Source organism: Fukomys damarensis, unplaced genomic scaffold (assembly GCF_012274545.1).
Source record: "Fukomys damarensis isolate Sample0158 unplaced genomic scaffold, DMR_v1.0_HiC HiC_scaffold_14, whole genome shotgun sequence".
Lineage (NCBI taxonomy): Eukaryota > Metazoa > Chordata > Mammalia > Rodentia > Bathyergidae > Fukomys > Fukomys damarensis.
The window spans coordinates 37,964,660-37,985,160 of record NW_022900926.1 but is presented as its reverse complement, the minus strand read 5'-3'; the positions used below and the strand labels follow the sequence as shown (position 1 = coordinate 37,985,160).

Below are 20,501 nucleotides of genomic sequence, written 5' to 3'. Positions count from 1 at the left end.
ACTGACGTCATAGAAGTGTGCAGTGAAAAATCAAATGAAAACCCATTATGAACAGTTTTAAAGACCCATGCACAGATTTTTGAATGCTTTATTCACCAGAGGAGACTTGATACGTAATATTATGTTGTAGATTAAAATGTATCCCTTGATCTCACAAAAATATTTTGGGACTGCTTTATTGAGGCATAAGAGCTACATTGATTGCACATAACAGACTGCTGGGATAAATGCTGGCTATGACACATCATGGACCATATGTCCAGTACTTAGAAACAGAATGAAACACAGGCTGAGTCGGATACCGGCCACACTGATCTGGTTTCAACAGCTCCTAGGCAGCACTGGACATGCCACTTTATAGGCTTTAAATTTAAAATCAAGGTACACAGTATTTCCTATTTTATGGAATCTTATTCTGCGGAATAGGGCACATGTGTTAGCCACATCCACCCTTGGTGGAAGGAGCAGGAGAGGCACATGTTTGCCATTCCAACCCCCAAGCCTCCAGCCCCATGTCTCTGAGCTTCATAGTTATTTCATGTTTCAGGATAATCCAGTAGTACCTTTATCTAAAAGACCTATCTACAGTGGGGTTTAACCATAACCGAAATCCAACCATGTAAATAGCAGAGAGAAATACATGTATGGCTCAACACTGGGTGCTTTGGAGGAGGCAGGCAAAGCCCCCCCAGGAAGCAGGCACACCCTGGGGACAGGTTCTGGGAACTCTCTTGAGGATGGAACCTGAATTGGGTCAAGGACTGAAGTTCAGGCTCATGAACCTGTTGTTTGGGGTGCATTGTGCCTAGCAACTTGGTGAATGGAACCCTGGTTGTCCATTCTCCTGCCTCTTCTGCAGAGCCTTCTTGAGCAAGCAGACCTGGTATGAGTTCAGAGCCCTCGGCGGGATGGGGCAGATGGATGTATCCTTGGCAGAGCCCCGGCCCACCTGGTGGCTGAGGCAGAGCAAATGCGCCTCCTTGTCCAGGTGGGGCTCATTGCTGCTGTCATGTGTGCTGGGTTTCTGTGCCTACTGGGACTGGGCTGTGAGTCACACTGGGCAGCTGCCAAGGCTGAGGGAGGATGGATTGTAAGCATTTCTGCGATAAGCCATTGAGGTTTTGTACAGATGAAAACTAGGGGTTTTAAAATGTCTCTATGCACTCTCATGCACACTGTAGGACAAAGCAAAGAGAATCCTCCAGGATGGAAGTGAGGTATCAGAGGCACTAGGACTCCCTAGAAGATGGGTTCCATGGGAAGGGGTGGCAGATGTTGTGGGACCTGCTGGCCTGCGCAGATGGAGTCAGGTTGAAAACATCTGTCCTAGAGCTACACACTGCCTGTCAGAAATCCTCCAGCAGAAGCTGCGTGGGCATCAAACGAGAAACACGAAAATTTGAGCCAATGTTGATTTTTAGGTATTTTTCCCAAAAATGACCATTCAGCAGATCCTAGAAATGCTGTTGTTGGGATCAGAGAAAAGACCAGACTCCTCCAAAGGAGGACCCTGTGAAGAAGTGGCAGTTTCCAAGGTAATGATGAAACAAAGAACAGGTAGAGGTGATGAAAGGACACACACACACACACACACAAGCACACATGTATGCATAACTACACATGCACACTTGCACACATACACAGACACACATTAGACACACATGTTGAGCCTCTTCCAGTGTGTGACAGCTCAGGGGAACGAAGGAGCAGAAAGGAAGGAAGAATATAAACCTTCTTAGCAAAAAGCAGGTGCTCACTTACTCACTCTAGGGCTATGCACTGTGGTCGAATATGGGCTTGGCCCTCACACCCCAGAAGAGTCTCCGTCAAGATGGTATTGCACAAGTTACTGCTCCTTCCGCCCCAGCTGATGTCTGCTGTGCCTGACAGGCAGATTTCCCTCTCATTGCTACACCATGACTGAGAGTTCAAGGTAATTATCAATCACAGACTTGTTTCCTTCAAAAGGCCTTTTTAGGCTATGACCAGACAGCCAGCATCACACTAAGAACAAAGGAGCACCAAGGAGGATGGACTATTCTACATACAGAAAGACCTTCAGAGGGCTGAAGCCTCGGACTGGGCTCCTTTATGCAGGGCGGAGGAGGCTTGAAGGTCCAGGATCCAGCCTGTACCCGGGCCCAGAGCCACAGAAACTCAACCTAGTTCAGTCCATAGAGTCTTCCTGAGCATTTGCAAGAGGAAATGTTCATTCTGATTCTTTGATATTGAGCCCTGGATTGTAAACTTTGAAATTTAAAAAAAGAAAAAAAAATTTTCTTTGACCAGGGATCAAATTTGGGACCTTGTGCTTTTGAGGCAGGTGACAGCACCACTGAGCTAAATCCCCGGCCCACAAATTTTTTATTACTACAATTTACTTGATTTGTGAAACATACAGTACATTGCTTTGTACTTTCTTCTCTTCTCTACCCATGCTCATGCACACTGTAGAACAAAGCAGAGAGAATGCTTCAGGATGGAAGTAAGGTACCTGAGGCACTAGGACTCCCTAAAAAGTGGGTTCCATGGGAAGGGGTGGCAGATGTTGTGGGACCTGCTGGCCTGAAAAGGTTTCTAAGAGTCTAAAAGAAAAGATGCTGGTTTTTTGTTTGTTTGTTTGTTTGTTTTTTGTACCAGGTATCGAACTCAGGACCTTGCACTTGACAGGCAGGTGTGGCACAGCTGAGCTACATCACCAGCCCAAGATGCTGACTCATTGGTGACTTTTGGGAACACTTTCAGTAGAATAGAGAGGAGATGAGTCTGTTTGAAAAAAGTGAACTATCGCACACTTGATGACCTCTCCCTGAAGGATTAAGGGCGTTTGCTTCTGGGGAAGTGTGGAAGGCTGTTCTTTTCCTCTGTACTTAGGAGAGGGGCAGAGAACCCTGATGGAGAAAGATGGAGAGGGCAGGTGCTCAAGATGGCTAAGTACTTTCAAGTGGAAGGAAATACCTATAAACAAGATCTGCTTAGTCACTAATCTGGAGTTTTTTAAAATTACTTTAAAAAAATCTTGGTAAACTATGCATCACATAAAATCTACCAATTCAACCATTTAAAAATGTTTGGTTCTATGGCACTAGTTACAGTCACATTGTTTAGCTATCAGCACCATCTGTCCCTTCATCTTGTAGAACTAAAACTCTGTCCCCAATAAACCCCCTTTGTCCTCTGCTCTTGAAAGCCCCACTTTACCTTCTGTTTCTTTCTATATAAATGCTGTAGCTACTTATAAGTGAAATCATGCAACATACTTCTTGTGGCTGTTATATTACTTAATATAGTTCTCAGGATTCATCCCCATTGTAACATTGTTAGAGTTTCCTTCCTTTTACAGAAAGAATAATATTCTATTGTACATATAGATGCCAAATTGTCCATTCATGCATTGATGGATGCTTAAGTTTCCTCTGCCTTTTGGCTATGTAAATGATACTGTTGTAAGCATGGTGATCAGATGTCTTTTCACATGTCTGCTTTCATTTCTTGTGAGCATATATCTGTAAGTGGAGTTTCTGGATCACATGGTAATTGTATATTTAATCTTTTGACAAGTTACCAACCTATTTTGTAGAATAGCGGCACCATTTTCCATTCTAATCACCAATGCACAAGGATTTCAATTTTTACACTCCCTCAGCAACACTTATTAGCTTTTGTTTGTTTCTTTGATGGTTTTGATTACAACCATACTAGTGGGTGGAGTAATGACTCCTTGTGGTTTTGGTTTGCACATCTCCAGTGATGTGAGATGTGGGATATCTTCCCATGAGCATGCTGGGGATTTGTAGATCTTCTTTGGTGAAATGTTTATTCAAGTCCTTCACCCAATTTTTAATCAGATTGTTCTTAATTTTTATATTTTTGTTGTGTTGATGAGTTGTACGAATTCTTCACAGAGTCTGAAAGATAATCTCTTCTCAGATATATGATTTGCAGGCATTCTCTCCCATTCTTTATTCTCCATTACTTTTTCATTCTGTGCACTGTGTTCTTTGGTACATTTAACTTCAATGAAGTCTACTTTATCACTCTTTCTTTTGTTGCTTAGGCTTTTGGCATCATATTCAAGAAATCATTGCCAAATTCAAGGTCATAGAGCTTTTGCCCTATATTTTCTTCTAAAAGTTTTGTAGTTTTAGCTCTTATTTTTGATCTTTGGCCCATTTTGTGCAGTTTTTTTAATGTAGAAAACTTCATGAATTTGTATGTCATCCTTGTATAGGGGAATGATGCTAATCATTTCTGTATGGATCCATTGTTATTAAATGTATCTATAAAGCAAGCACTGAAAGAAAATCCTTAAAAGAAATGAATTATCATAAAAATAGGAAGTAAATTTGGTTTAGAACATTCTGTCTTCTATCTCAAGAATAAATAAAGGGTTTATGTGTGGGAAAAGTTAAGCCAGAGAGACTCTGGTCCCAGAGACACTATGCATAGAAAGTAGAAGCAGAGCTGTACATGGGATAGGAACACAGTGACCATCAGCGCGTCAGGAGTCCCCACGCCCTCTGTCCCCGTCTCACTAGCTTTGCCGCACCTGGGCACCAACTTCCATCCTCACCCTGCTTCTGGCAAGAGAAAGGAAATCTGTTTCTGCATAAGCTGACCTGAAACCAGGAAAAGATGGGCAGTTATGGAATTTGGGGTGATGATCATCTCTCCAGGCAACCCCTCCACAGTTAGCTCAGCAGGCAAGAATGCCTGGCACCCACCCCTCTTTGCAATGAATTCATTTTGTGCTATACTGCCTCACTCTTAAGTGGAGAAAGACAGTAAAGAAAAACAACATTATCAAGGGAACTTCCAACTCAGGGGACTGAGGCTAAAATAAAACAGGAAAAGAGAGCTAGGAAGAAAGGCCCAAGGGGGGAAAAAGAGTTCTTAAAACTATAACATTGTCAAAGGAATAAAAAAGAGTACTGCGTTTCTGGTTTAAAAATATTCTCTAAAAGGGACAAATGGAGAACAATGACTTTTTTTAAAATTAAAGACAGAATACTGGAAACTTTCAAAATAAATAAAGTTTGCACAATAAAACTGAAAATCCTCCAGAAAATAGAACAAAAACACAAAAAGAGAGAAAAGATAAGACAATTTAAGAATTAGTTTAGCACAAAACAGAAAGCAACGGAGGGGAAGAAATTATCAAAAAGTGGTACAGGAAAATAACTCAGAACCAAAGAATGTGAACACTCTAGCACATGCTGAAAGCAATGAGGCAGCACACTGACCCCAAAGCACACCATTACAGAATGTATTATCAGCAGTGATCCAGAAAATGGCTCAAAAGCTCCCAGAAAGGAAGGTAGGAGGATAGCAACAGTGCTCTATTTACCCAAAGCACTATTAGGTGATAGGAGACGCTGGAGCAAAGAGTCAAGATTTCAGGTGAGCAGTGATTTTCTACCTGGAATCTTCCACATGTTGAAAATTTCTTAGAGAAAGAACATCTCAGAAAGAATTTATACAGCCTCAAAGGGTTGACCTTTCAGGTACTCTTTGGTGGAAAGCTACTAGGTGCTAACATGAAGGAGTAAACCAAAAAGAAGGAAAATATGGAAGCCAGGTGTAGCAAGAGGACTTTTCAGGATGAAAGCAGTAGGGGTCCTGGGTCAACAGGTCTATAGTGGGGTGGACCACATGCAGCGAGCAAAGTTGAGGGTGTAGGAGAAGGGGAAAATTGATGAAAGACTTCAGGATGTGTTTGGGATGTGGCTGGAAACTGTACTGTGAACTCTAAGACCTGTGGAAGCATGTGGTGAAATAATTAGAAATAGCTAAATCAATGAAGCACACAAAAATACAACAGAAGAGAAAAAAATGGAATCCAAGTACCATATTTGGCTCAGGCACAAGGAAGATTTATGTGGACCAAATAATCAAATACTGTAACCTTAACCAACAATTGTGATCACACTACCCTGAGTCTATGGGGGTATGCAAGGTGGGAGTACATGGTGAGGGTGTGCAGGAGAAATTCAGTCAATGCTCTTTAAAAAACAAAGTAGTCATCAAGAAATAGAGATACAATATATCACTTAGAAAAAAATAAACGTAACAGTAGAAGGAAGAGGCCTGGGAGTGGTAGTTTCTGGATAAAAGACAGAGGAACAAGGAGAAGAAAGGGAAGATGCTTTTGCATTTTGTTCTAAGCATTTAAATATGATTTATTTTTAAAAAATGGTTTTATCTTAATTTTTGTGATTTTTAGATTTTTAGATTTTTGAATTTCAGCATGCTGCATTATTGGGGTCAAGGCTAGTTTAGAAAAGTCCTAGTTGTCAGTATGGGAGTCCGATGGAGGAGGATTGAAAGTTGAACCCCAACCCAGGCAACTTAGTAAGACTCTGTCTCAAGAAAAAATATTAAAAAATAATGGGGCATAGCTGAATGCAAAGGTCCTGGGTTCAATTCCTAGTAACACACATGAGGAGAGGAGGGGGCGAGAAACGAGAGAGGAAGAAGAAGGAAAAGGAGAAAGAAAAAGGAAGAAGGAGAAGAGAAGCAGCAGCAGCAGCAGCAAAGCAAAACAAAAATGTTCTAGTTAGGAAAAGTCTCCCTTTTGGAGCAGGAGCAGCCCAAGGGCAAAGTGCACACAGAGACCACACAGCAGCCTGGTTCTAATGTGTGACGACTGTGGTGACATCCAATAGACAGTAGACAGAGGAAGAAGGAAAGGAGAGGGAGAGGAGGAAGAAAAGACTATGAGAGATAGATCTGAAATTCTCCAAAGATCAAGTCTTATGTGTTTAAAAAAAAAAAAAAAGTCCCGTGGGATATTTTCCAACTTCTGGTTTGAACATGAATGCCTTTAATAATATATAAAGGCTAAAATTAACACCAGTCAATCTAATGTTCTAAGAAACACCCTTGCATAATAGAAGCTTTCACTGACCTGGATAAACACTTAATCTGGAAGGAAAAAGGCATGGGTAGGCATTTTACATGTTCTGAGTTCAGCGTGAGCTAGTGATGGGATGTGATGTGACTCAAGAAGTGCTAATGCAATGTTAGCACGAATAAGCACAGTGTCAAGAAATGGAAAGAGGCCCCGGTCCACCATACCCAGACCACATATGTAGTACTACTCTCAGTTTCAACCCCTAAAAGGCTAAGGAGGTCATTGTGTCCAATGAAGAAGTCCACAACATTCATAGACTTGGAGGTCATGTTAAATAAGAACTTTTTAACAAAGAGAAATCCCAGGAGACTGCTCATGAACAGTTACCTACAAATAGTCTAGAAATTAAGAACATCATACAGAACAGTATTGTGTCAGGCCTTTGTCAAATGGAGAGGATTAAAGAGTTAAATGGACAGCGATTGAAGCGAAAGAAAGATTGCCCTCTTCAAAAGTAAATGCACCATGTGGTTGTGTTGGAGTGAAAACCGGGCCCCTGTGCATGAAAGGGGGAGCAAAGCATGTGGACTTCCTGACTGTGGCCAGACCAACTTCCTGTGAGTTTATGATTTGATGGGTTTATTGCTTCTCTTGAACTTGGAGATGTGAAAATATAAATAAAAAAACATTTGATCTGGGTGTTTGATAAGTAATGATTTCATTTCCAATCCAATTCACTACTTCTTCACTGGAGAACACTAGATGGCTTCTTTTTTGCTTCAAGGAAAATGACATTTTGGGGTCAGGAGAGGGACCCAGGAGCACATTCTCAGAAGGATGAAGGACTGGTTTCCTCCCCTGTTCAGTCTCAGGAGAGACTGCCACGTTCCTTATTTCCTGTCCCTTTGGTAAGTGCCACTTACAGGCTGGAACATACTAACTGGGTCCAGATTCCATTGAGGCCCACGGTGAATGAAAAAGCAATGCAATCCAGGCACTCTTCCTGGGAAACAGCTCCTCCATAGGAAAAGAAAACAAAACAAGGAGGCTATTCATGTCCTCCACCATGTTTGTTCTCATACCAGAAAGATCTTCCTGTTTCTGTACTCAGCAGGTGCTCACTCGCCACGTGCAGGTGCAGCGTCTGTGCAAACACTACTTGTCTCACAGACATTTGCTCCCATTTTAATTAGTTCATTGATTGGGAAGTTTTCAAAGACGTAAAGCAAATATGCTCTAATAAGAAAGATATTGATATAGAAACCAAGGGAAACTAAGACTCTAATAAAACACCAAAAGCTGCTAAAAATTTCTGTGGAGAACAGCTCATTACATCTTGCCACACCTAGCTACAAATCACTGGTGCTGGAATTGTACGTTTCATGGCACTATACTATTTCCTAAACCTGGGGATTCCAAGGAGATTTCTTAAGGCAGCACTTAACCATAAATTTGTGTATTTAATTGAAGATGTATTTTCCCCAAATTTTAAGTGCTACAGAATTATTTATGTAATTTTTTTTGAAATTCTACCTGGTCAACCTCCTCTGTTGCTGTTGTTGTTGCTGTTGTTGTTGTTGTTGTTGTTGTTGTTATTTGGTGCTGGGAATTGAACTCAGGACCACCTGATTTTGAGAAAGGCAGTAGCACCACTGAGCTAAATCCCTGGCTCTTCTTCATATTAGATGAATTTTACACAAAACTATTTCCAAAGCATGACCAGTTCTATGATATAAAGCAGATGTGATAGATTTCCTCTGCTGTGCTTATTACTCCTTGTGGAGAGTAGAAGGTGGTCTCTTTGCTCTAATCCTACTCTCTATGCATGTAATCATGATATATGTTTTAGGAGTTACTTCTAAAAGGTTACTAGGAAGGTTACTCATGCTAAAACAATACCAGATAAAATAAGACATCTGTGAGGTCTGGTGTATACACATATATGTTCATATAATGTGCAGGCTTTACTTAGGTGGAGAATGCTACATCAGACTTAGCATTGTATTTCACCTTTTCAAGTAAAATAATATAAAGGGCTATGGTTTTATAAATCCCTTAAAAATTTTTGTTCCAAACAATATATATTTTGCACCCAGAGACGTGATTTAAATAAACATGGTTAAAACTTCACTCCTTTCAAAATAATCAAATTGAGCCAGGGATGTAGCTCAGTGGAGCCATGGCTGCCTGAGTTTGAGTCCAGATACAGGGGTGAGGGTGGGGGTGGCTTGAACCATTGTCTCTGAGCGCACTGCACTTCAGAGAGCAGGTCTCCCTCTGGGCTCTGGCCACTTACAACCCAGTGGGGGTGTGAGGCAAGTACACAGCTAATTCCTTTGAAGTTAAGAGTGGCAATCGCCACACTGCCTCACCAACAAGAGAGGACTGGAGGAGACAGACAAAAGCTGTGGAACTTGGGCCTACACCAAAATTCAAGTTCTGGAGTTTGCTCGTGACTGCCACCAGCAAATTGCTTCTCCTCCAGCCAGTGCTGGTTTTTTTCTCAGTAGGCTGAGACGTGCTCTTGCCATTAAGTATGTATACATCTCCAAGTCCTTTCTACTTATAATATGCTGTCCACTACAAAAATAGGGAAATTTCACTATCCTAGTTCACATGAAATTCTGAGTGCTAGAAGTTGGGTTTGCTTGGGAGTAGAGGCAGCAGTAGTAGGGCTGGAGTTCTGGCTCCTGTCTGCCACGTTACAGAGCCCATGCTGGGCTGTGTGAATTCGCAATCTCACAGGGCTCAAAATAGAACACATTTTGCTATAGTTCCTAACAATTTTATACTTAAATTCTATACTTTAGAAACAGCAGGGAAATAAATAACACCTAGACTTCCCCAAAGAAAGCAGTTAGTACAGGAATTTTGCTACTGCATTTTGAGCCTTGTTTATGATGCATGTTTTTCTGATTAGTTGCTGCCTCCCTATCATCTAAACATTTTTAAGTCAATGTTAAAGATGTGGGAACAAAGAGTAAGACAAAGGTGTGATTAATTCTTCATTTTCCCTTGGCGATAAGTATGACTTTTGTTCAAATAATAAAATCCCCTTTAGGCTGGGGATTTAGCTCTGTGGCTTTGCTGCCTGCCTCACAAACACAAGGGCCCAAGTTTGATCCCCAATACCAAAAAAAAGAAAAATTGCCTTGAGAGATGCTGAAATAAAAAAAAAAAAAGAATCACTGAGAAGGGTACATGGTGAGTTACATAAGCAAGGCCAGAATCCAAGCTATTTGGGATTGTCAGTGAATGCTATGGGCTGAAAGTGTGCAGTATGTAATTCATCCAAATTCAGAGGGTTGCTAGTTTGTTTGAAAAGTACTACCTATGAATTACCCTTTTTTTACATTCACAGAGTTTGCACTGCTCAGGTCTTCTGTTGGGGAGACCTTACCATATTCATATGATGCAAAATTGGAGAGTTTATTTGAACTAAAAGAATCACAAATGATAGAGTTGGAACAGACAGTAAAAGTCACCTAGTCTAACCTCGAAGCCCAGGTTATAAAATCTTTCCTAGGCTTCTCAGGGCCATCTTGAGACAGAAAAGACTGTTCTACAAGTAAAATGCGGTGAGAAAATTAGAAGACTTCTACAAATGCGAAATTAAAGACCCCTGCTGTTATAATTATGACAGACCAATAAGTAGACCGCTGGACTGTCAAAAAAGACCACCTCAGAGTTTGGCTTGCAGTCTTGTCTTGCCCATTCCACATTAGAAAGTTCTTTTTGGTACCCCGTGGACTCCATCAGTCACTGGGTCTTTGGGGATATGCCAAGCATAACTTCAAAGTTTCTCTTATCATGCCTGCCAGGAACTTATATTTCCTCTAAAGTGTTCTTACAAGAGCAGTTAACAGAACTCTGCTCAAATCTCATTTACTGGAAATGGCTATAATCAAATGAAGTTTGCTTATGTTGTCAGTAATCAGGCACAAGGAAAAATAGGATGAACGTCAAAGGGTTTAGTCAGGTGGGGAAGTGTGTGCAAGTCAGGAGACCACTGACTGCTCATAGAGACATGTGGGCTTCCAAGGTCCTCTTCCTTTCTGATGCAAAAGCAGGTGCCTTCTGAGGGCTGGAGAGTGTGGAACCATGGTGGGTTATGTGCAAGGACAGAAAGAAGAGGAGTGTTGTGGCACTGGCTGCCTCTCTGGTTCTCATTGGCAGATAAACAACTCATCAGAATGACAATTGGGCCGGCCATCTCCGTTGGCCGTTCCTCTGCAAGGGCAGGAGGGCTGTCTGTGTTTAGATCTCACACAGCACTGAGAATGAATTTTCCTGGCCAACACTTCCCTCCCTGTTGGGCATAGACCCTCCTGGGCGGTTTCCCATGCTGATTCAGCACAGCCCACTGTGTTACAGGAACAGTTGGCTGCCAAAGGTAAACAAACTTTGACATCTCCTTGAGAGAGGTTCTCCAATATAATTGCGACCAAATAAGATTTCAGAGAAGCTCACATGTGCTCTAGACAAAACAGAATGCAACCCAGAAAGGTAGATGGGTACCATGTCTGGCAAGAAGAGAATGTAAAGGCAGCATTGTGTGATGGAAGAATTCTTCTATAAGCCTAGGAAAGGAGAGTGTGGGACATGTCTGTCCTCCTTCAGCCTCGACCCTCTGGGCATAGTCTGCTATTTGTTCCACCCCTGAAGCAAAATTTGCTCACCTGTGATGTCTGGTTGCAAACAGCCTCCACAGGCTATGGGGAGTGGACTTCAGACAGACACTGAACTCACGGCTTCATATCTCATAGAGGGAACTTGGACTTCTTGAGATTCCTCAGTGTTTTACTTCTCAGAGTCATGTGCAAGCCTGAAGCCACTGTTTATTGTTGTTGTTTTGTTTGTTTTTGTTTTTGCACTGCTGGAGATTGAACCCCAGGCCTTTGTACTGAGCTACATTCCTAGTTTACTTTTTTCATTTTTCTTTCCTTTTTTTTTTTTTCTGGAGACAGGATCTTGCTAAATTGCCAGGTCATCCAGGATGGACTCAGACTTGTGGTCTTTCTGCTCAGTCTCTGAGTTCTGAGATTACAGGTGTGCGTCATGGTGCCCAGCTTGGGAGTCACATTTTATTTCATCTGGTACCACAATTCTTACTCAGGATTGTCAGATCAATCACAGCCCCCTCCCCCCAGAGTGTGGCATGAAGAAGTTCTCACTGAAGGGAAAAGGTCTCGTCAGGGTCCCAAGGGCTTATAAAAAGACAAGGGTGTCTGCTCCTCTCTCACCTCTCTCTGAAAAACGTCCCAATCTGGAAAGGCAGGACTATGAGAAAGCTGACCCCAAATGACCCAGAGCCTGGGAGAGGCCTCAGAGAGTGGCGGCTCTCCCAGTATTTCCCTAAGGCTGACGCCACCGTGCTCCACCCACAGATTCGAGGTGTCGAGACTGGAGGAAGACGGCCAGGGAAGCAGAAATTATTTTAAAAAAATGAATAAATCATGTGTTTTCTTGTCCAATCACTTGATTTATTGCAAGGAAAAATCCTCGTCTGTTTGTTTCTTTAATGAAACAGAACGTGAAGAATCCACGTTTCCAAAGAACAGCGAACTCTTTTCATTTGTCCAGCTGCTTTTCATCTTAGCCTGCTGAAAGAACAGAACTCAAAGCTACTTTGTACGTTTGCAAAAAATGAGATGAAGGAGGGAGGAAAATGAGAAAGAGGTTTAAAATTTTTTTTTTCTCAGCAAGACAACTGGGTCGTGGTTCTTAGTAGGAAACTAGGAAGAAAGAAATCCCACAAGCTAAAGAATATCTTCTCACCTCAAAACACCCACAGTGTTCTGATGAAGCAGAAATGGCATGAGGGTGACAACAGTCTTGCTGCATGTGCTCCATGTTCCATGATGCCATGCTCCTAGAAGTGACAGGTACCTCCAGCATGGCGCCAGTAGCCCTGGCAGAGAGGATGGCACATATGCCTTCCTGTACCTGTACAGCACTCTATGTGTGCACTGCCAAGCAGCTTCTGGTTGAACTGAGAGGCATGCAGGCCCTTTCTGTGTGCAGTGCTGCTCTGGAGGTCCCTGATGTGCCATCCCTACCCCTGGCACGGGCACCCACTGCACGGAAGCTGGCCCAACCCAAAGGCTGGATTCCTGCCTCTGCTTGGAATTTACCAGAAAAAAACGCACATTTTGAGAAATAGGATGGTTTGAAGAGAAATAATCTCTTTGAAATTCCATCCTGAAAGTCATTCACTATACCAAAAATGCCCCTTTAGGCAGTAAAATAAGAATGACTCCCACAGTCAGCAGCATTGCGATGATAAAAAGGAAGATGTTGAAATGACTGCATTTTAAGACAAACATCTACTTGAAGGAATCCAAACTATAGATGAGGGGTACAGGAAATCAGTGGTCTTGGACTCAGGGACCACTTTTTGGGTCAAGCAGGACAATCTGCAGGGTATGGCCTGGCCTGAGTTCTTAAGCCTTGAAACTCCACTTTACTAACTAATTTATATTATATAAGAGTCATACCTAGTTAATAAAAAAAGGAAGAACTATTTGGGATTAAACAAAGGAAGAGATTAGGCAAAAACTTCTATGTTTATATTTCTCAGATGAAATTTATTTTTAGTGAAATTGAATATTAAACTTCAAATGGGAAATCCCAAAAGGATAGCAGAGATTTCTTTTCTCACCTAATTGTATCCTAACCATATAAATACATATAAAGAGACAAAAAGCTCACAAAAATATCTGTATACATTATTTGAAATAAACTTCTTAGATGTGGAGAGTTGGAAATGTATTTTATAAAGGATTCTGCTGGAAAATGCATACCATAATGTATAATAATAAATGAGCACTACCCTCTCCTACCACTGGGAGGCAGCAACCCAAAATTCAGTCAACTGGGCACCTGGATGCAGGATCTTGCGACCCTACCTGGCTAAAGTGCTGGCGATCCTTGCATTAGTGGAACTCAATTTTAAAGCTTTGACTTTTAAAACCATATGCTCTGTATGGCCTACAATAATAATTACACTACTTGGGAGGTGAACATTTATTTTAAACAGTTTGTAAAAGAACAAGTGTTGAAAACTGTTGTTACCAAACAGCTACTGCAATTGTGGATTATTAAAAAGAAAGGAAAACCGCTCAGGTTTTTCTCAAGGACAAGATCAGACCAACTGTTACTGAATGTGGTAACACTAGTTACCAAATGTGGGATAATTTCTGTTGTTTTTGATGGAAGAAGGATGTATGCGGCCAAGCTGGCATTTGAATGAGAATAAAAGCATGAAATAAAATGTCACCTGTATATCCCTCTTGAAAAGGTGATGAAAAATTCACTCCAATTAACAGGTGAGAAAAGAGACACCAAAACATTGGCGACTCAAGACTGTATAGGAGGAACTGCTTGGGGAGACTGAGGCTGAGCATATGTGGAACCAAGTGACAGTAATTCCTTTACGGTATTTCAGCTACACACCTGTTATTTCTACAGAGAGGTCAACTTATTCCGTGTTACTGAACTCAAAAGATATTTTTCTCTAAAGTTGTCCCTTAGTCTTAGTTCCCCACATCAAAGGAGTCGTGTCCTCTGACCCCGAAGTGCTTTCTGTGAAGTTCTGAACTAAAGCACTCAAACACAAGTGCAAACACACCTACAACTGAAAAAGATGCCGGTATTGCAGAGTATGGATACCCAGCCAAGGAGCAGAACACTCCAGCAGCCCAGGGCCAACCGTGGCCTGCGTCCTCAGAAGAAGCCACCATCAGTGGGGCCCGGACAACTCAGCAAAGAACATAATTGGGCAACAGTGAGAGGCAGTGGGGTGGACAGGGCAGCCTCTAGGAAAATTGGAAGACTGAGCTGACTCAGGAGGAAAAGAAGAGGAGGTCCGTGCATACTGGGAAAGAGGGTTCAGGCCGAACCATCCAGTGCAAAGGCCTGGGGGCAGGACTTTGTCTTCTAGTTAGAGGAATTCAAAGCGAGAGAACAGAGCACAGGGGCAGAAAATGAACATGTTGCCACCGAGACACAGCGACTTTATAGAAAGAAAACTCACTGCTATTTTTAATGACAATAGCAAATCAGTATGAATTACCATTTGGGATCAAACTTAAAAATCCTTCTTGAAGCTGTAGACAGGTTTCAGTGACCCATAAGGAATGGCAGAGCAGTTCAGTGCTCCACCTCTGCGTCTCTGGGGTGATGGCCTCCAAACCGGAGTCCTCCTTGTGCCACTGTTTCAGCAGTGTGGCCCTGAGAAAAGGCTGAACCTTCTGACTTTAGTTTCTTCATTTGCACGTGGCCTGAATCAGTCCAGGCACTAGGAGGAGCCTTGCTGAGCACCTAAAACTTAATCATTGTCTCTGTATTAAGTTAGATCTGCAGAAGTCAGCAGAAATAAAAACATTTTATATTATGTTTTCACTTGGTATGGAGAATCAAGGTAAGAAGTAGCCACATAAAGAGGTATCTGTATTTTTAGGGAAACTGCCAATGAGGACACGTCCCTAAATTGTTAGTAGATATGAAACTCACAACACTAACTTTCTTATATTTGCTGCTGGCTGGGAAAATTAGTGTTCTCTTATTAAGAAACCACCACTGTGACACATACTGCCATAGAATGGACAGAGCATCACCAAAGAGCCCTTGAATTTCTTTTCTTTTTTTTTTGGTACCAGGGATCAGGGATCAAACTTGGGCCCTTGTGCTTGTGAGGCAGGCAGCAGGACCACTGAGCCAAATCCCTGGCAAAGAGCCCTTGCATTCTGAACAGACCAAGCAGCACTGTTTTCTCTTTCACCACGGCTGGACCTTGGTCAGCATCCTCATGCTCCCATCTGCCCCCGCTACTATTTCATGCATTATGTGCAAAAGGTTTATGGTTTAAACTGACTCACAGTGGTACCCTGGCAATCTTCCACACACTGGTGACTCTCCTAAGTGACCCCAGGATGGGACAGACACAAGCCAGTCTTGTAAGCCCCCTTGTCCAGCCCAACAAGTGGCATCTCCTTGGGTGATTCTGATTGGGGCCAGTTCAACCCTGACTAAATAGAGCAAAGTTAATAGATGAAGCTATGCTCTCACTCTTTAAACTCTTCAAATTTACAGAAGTAAACTGGGTGGAGAAACCAGGCATTGTAATGCTCACCATGTTCTACCCCACATGGGCTCACAAACACTCAGAGTCAGAAGCTCTGCGGCCTCCAGCTTTGTGTCCACTTCCTTGTCAAGCTCTCCCTATCAGGTTTTCTCCAGCCTCGACCCGGCTGATGCCACCTGTCTGCTGGTCACTGCACGCAGCTGCTCCTCCCGAGACAGGGCCCTCCTTCCCCAAGAGGCTGCTCTGCAGAACTTGAACCTTAGCCTGACTCTTAGGCCTTGGCATCCGGTGACAGTCTTCCGGCATACCAGTGCCTGTCTGGATGACTGTCAGTGACTCCAAATCCCAAAGTTGCTCATTGGCACGGGAGTCTGTGCGGTTCCAGAAATGGCATGCCCTACACACTCAGCTATGGTCAGCACAGCGGCCACGTGAGCTTCCTTGGCACCTTCCCTGCTACGAGTGTCCTGGTGAGGGCTGCCCTCACCCTGAAGAACCTCACTAGCCAAGCCAAGCTGGGGCCTGAGCTGTCGAACATGATCAGGAAAGAACTTATATTAAGTCTCTTCCTTGGCAAATATCTGAAATTGGAGTTTACCTTCCTTATGCATGATTTTAGACTGGAAACCGCTTACTTAGGCTTGAAGTAAAAAATGCTTCCTATCTTTGTAGGTCATGTGTGTGGCTGGTCCTTGGCAGTATCATCTGACAGCTCTCAGGTCATTGCTGCAGGGCTGCGTGGTCTCCACCTTCCACAAAGCAGACTTTTACTAATAAACTCACTACCACAGTATGCAAAGGTGTCGTGAGGATAAATGGCAATGTCTATAAAGTGCTTAGAGTTCTCTGAATAAAAAGCACAGTAGAAGAATAAAACATTAGTGTGTTATTATTCTCATTCAGAGTGGGTGGAATTGCAAAGAGAAATCATGTCAAAGATGTAAGGAGACTTAAAAGTCTGAGACTTTAAAAGGCTGGGATTATTAAAACACCCAGTTGTTTGACAGGAGAAAATTAAACTGTTCTTCTGTCTCAAAAGATATAATGCCACTTTTTCATTACTTACTGTATCCCACAATCTCTTCTTCCTGCACTGAACTTTCACTGAAGCCAGGAAAGCTCACAGTCAAAAAGTTATTGTATAGGTACACCCTAGGCAATAGTCTGGTCCAAAGAGAAGCCATTTTGTCAATATCAGCATCTGCAGTTAAAGTTCTGTGAAAGACCCAATGTGCACCATCCACATGCCCAGGCAATTCTTCATGCCTACTTATGAACATAAGGGAGATTCTGGGTCTATGCAAGAGGGGGAGATGGAGCTGAGCTGGCTATGTTAGGACCAGGCCTCTAGAAGGGCTATTTCCTCACAGGAAAAGGAAACTAGCATGATTCACTGATGGACAAGGAGCATCTCTCTTCCTGTTCTCTTGCAGAAAAGAAAGGAAATAAAGACATGACACCTGCACCTCACCTGGGTCTGGAATCTAAACATACCAGTGTCTGCCTGGTGTGAGGCCCAAATGCTTTGAAACAAAAAGAAAGCCTAAAAACTGGAAGCCTCTGTAAAGCCAGGAGGAGCTGACATCCCAGCTCAGGGCCCTCAGACAAGAGAACTTTCTCTTCTTGGGCAGCAGCACCCTGGTTCTATTCAGGCAACTGAGTGAGATTTTCCAAACTGTGAAAGGCAGTCTGCACTACTCAGCCTTCCAATTTAATCTGATGTCAACCAGATACCAAAACACACAAAACACCCCTAAAACCACTCAGGATGATATTTTACCAAATATCTGAGCATCCTATGACTTAGTCAAGATAACACATAAAATCAACCATCACAGATTCTTTACTAGTGAAGTTAGTCATCAGCAAATATAAAGGCAAATTTTCAAAATAATCAAGGGAAAATTGTTGGACAAAATGTGGGATGGAGGAAACTTTTCACACATCAGAAAATATCTGCATAATACCTACACATTTCTGAGGAAAAATAAGTACAAGAATATTTTGCTCTATCTATTACTCAAGAATAAGAGCAAAATAAATCTATTAAAAGAAAAGCCAGCCTGAGAGAGTTCCCAGCTCCTAGGCCACAGCTTCAGGATGCTCAGCAGGGACCTGAAAACTTCAGTGAGTGGCAAATGGTTGCCACACAAAAGCAAATCTGAAAGGACTGGCAAGGGTGACATCAGCAAAATGGCACTTCGCAGAGAGACAGAAATTTGACCAGCCATCCACGCTCAAAGTAACTTTACTAGAAAGAAGGAGTTCAGGTGAGAGGGAAGAGCAGCTGGGCAGAGCACAGATGTAAGGAAGGATGCAACAAAAGGGTACTAAGGACAGTCTTAAGTTTTCTGTGCCACCCTTCTCCCAAACTCTGTTCAGTGTAGGGTGGGAGGAGAAAGACAGAGAAGAGGGATGGGAGGGGTTATGTGGGGAAGGAGAATGGCCAGCACCAACCTCACCCTGTACTGCAACTCCAGGCCTGATGCAGTAAACCCTGGTGTTAGCCTCCCAGGCCCCAGGGTGCAGGTCTTTTGACTAATGAGTCAAAGAAAAAAATCAAAGGGGAAATGTAAAAAATATGTGTCTTGACACAAGTGAAAATAGAAACAGAATATACTGAGACTTGCGAGATGCAGCAAGAGCAGTTCTAAGAGGGAAGTCTGTCCTGAAGAAAGCCCAAATTAAGAATGAAGAAAAGCCTCAAATAAACAACTTAATCCTACACCTCGAGGAACCAGAGGAAGAGCAAACCAACCCCATTTTAGCAGTAGGAAGAAAACAATAAAGATCAGAAAAAATAAGCTAAATGGCAACCAGAAAAGCAATAGAAAAAAAAAACTAATGAAACTAATAATTGTTTGCTTAAAAGGACAAAATTGGCAAACATGAAACTAGACTAACAAAAAAGAATCAAAAAATTATAAGTGAAAGAGCAGACAGTACAACTGAGACCACAGAAGCACTTAGGCTCATAGGAAATTATGAGCAATTATAAGTCAAGACATTTCATAATCTAGAAGAAACAGATAAATTCCCAGAAACATACAACCTACCAAGACTGAATCATGAAGAAATACTGTAAATCTGAACACATCAATGAGTAAGGAGATCTATTTAGTAATCAAAAATATTCCAACAAAGAAAAGCCCAAGTCTTGAAGATCTCATTTGTGAATTCTAACCAGGCATTTAAAGAACAATTCATGATAATTTTTCTCAAACTTTTCCCAAAAATCAGAGTAGGGAAAACTTCCAAACTCACTTTATGAGGCCACTGTTACTCTGAAACCAAAGTCATGTGAACAGCACTACAAGAAAATAAAATTTCAGGCTAATGTTCTTGAAGGACATAAATACAAATAAAACAAACAGATGAACAAACCCAAACAAGTAAACAAAAAACTGAATAAAACCTGAGATTTTGAAGATACATTAAAAAATCAGCGAGTACAATCAAATGAGATTTATCATGGGAATATAGGGATGTTTGATGTATGCAAATTTGTAAGTGTGATATACTATATTAAATACAAATGAAAACTATATGATCATCTAATTAGACAAAATAGATCCAATAAAAAGGGATTTGGAAAAATTTAACATCCTTTTTATAAAAGAACATTTCCAACAAATTGAGTATAAAAGGAACCTGCCTCAACACAATAAAAGCCATAAACGACAAGCCCAGAACTAGCATCATTCTCAAAGGTGAAAAAAAGAAAGATTTTCTTCTAAAAGCAGGAGCAAAATATGGATGGCCAATCTTGCCACTTTTATTTTATAGAATACTGGCAGTCCTATCCAGAAGAAGAAAAAGGAATGAAAGACATCCTTAGCAAAACATTAACTCCATTTAAAGATGGCATAATCTTATATACAGAAAACTCTAATGATTTCAAAAAGGATGATTAGAATTAAAAATTTAGTAAATCTGCAGAATCCAAAGTCAGCCTAAAAGTCAGTTGCATTTCTATTCTCTAATAGCAAACTATTTAAAAGAAGAACTAAGGAAAGCAATCCCATTTACAATAGCATTGTAAAAATACTTGGGAATAAAAGAAAAAAATACTTGGGAATAAATTTAACTAAGGAAGTAAGAGACCTATACAATGAAAATGATAAAAGACTGATGAAAGAAATTGAAGATATTCTAGGTTCATTTGTTGGAAAAATTAAAATTGTTAAACTATCCATATTACCTACAATCTATAGATTAGTGTGATTCCCATCAAAATTTCATGACATTTTCCCCAGAAATAGGAAAAATTCCTAAAACTGACATGAAATGATATAAAAATCTATAGTAAACAATATAGTCTTGCATATGAAGAACAAAAGCTAGGCACATCATACTACTTGATTTCCAAAATACTCTACAAAACTATGGTAATCAAATATGTATGCTAAGTATAAAAGAAAACATATAGATGAAGTGAGGAGGATACAAAACCTAGAAATAAACCCACAGTGCACATACACAATGGGAAGTGCCAATCACTTTCATAAATGATTCTGGAAAAAATAAATATGTACAGGCAGAAGAACGAAATTGGACCCTTAT

The 20,501-nt window shown here is 41.5% G+C and overlaps 1 protein-coding gene and 1 non-coding gene across 3 annotated transcripts in view; both read right to left on the bottom strand.

The window, feature by feature from the left end:
• Positions 1-20,501, bottom strand: part of Pde10a (phosphodiesterase 10A) — a 551,502-nt gene that overhangs the window by 320,811 nt on the left and 210,190 nt on the right. The window lies entirely within an intron of this gene.
• LOC117286049 lies at positions 4,187-4,295 on the bottom strand. Its single transcript, XR_004517187.1, has one exon. It is a non-coding gene; the product is annotated as a U6 spliceosomal RNA (small nuclear RNA).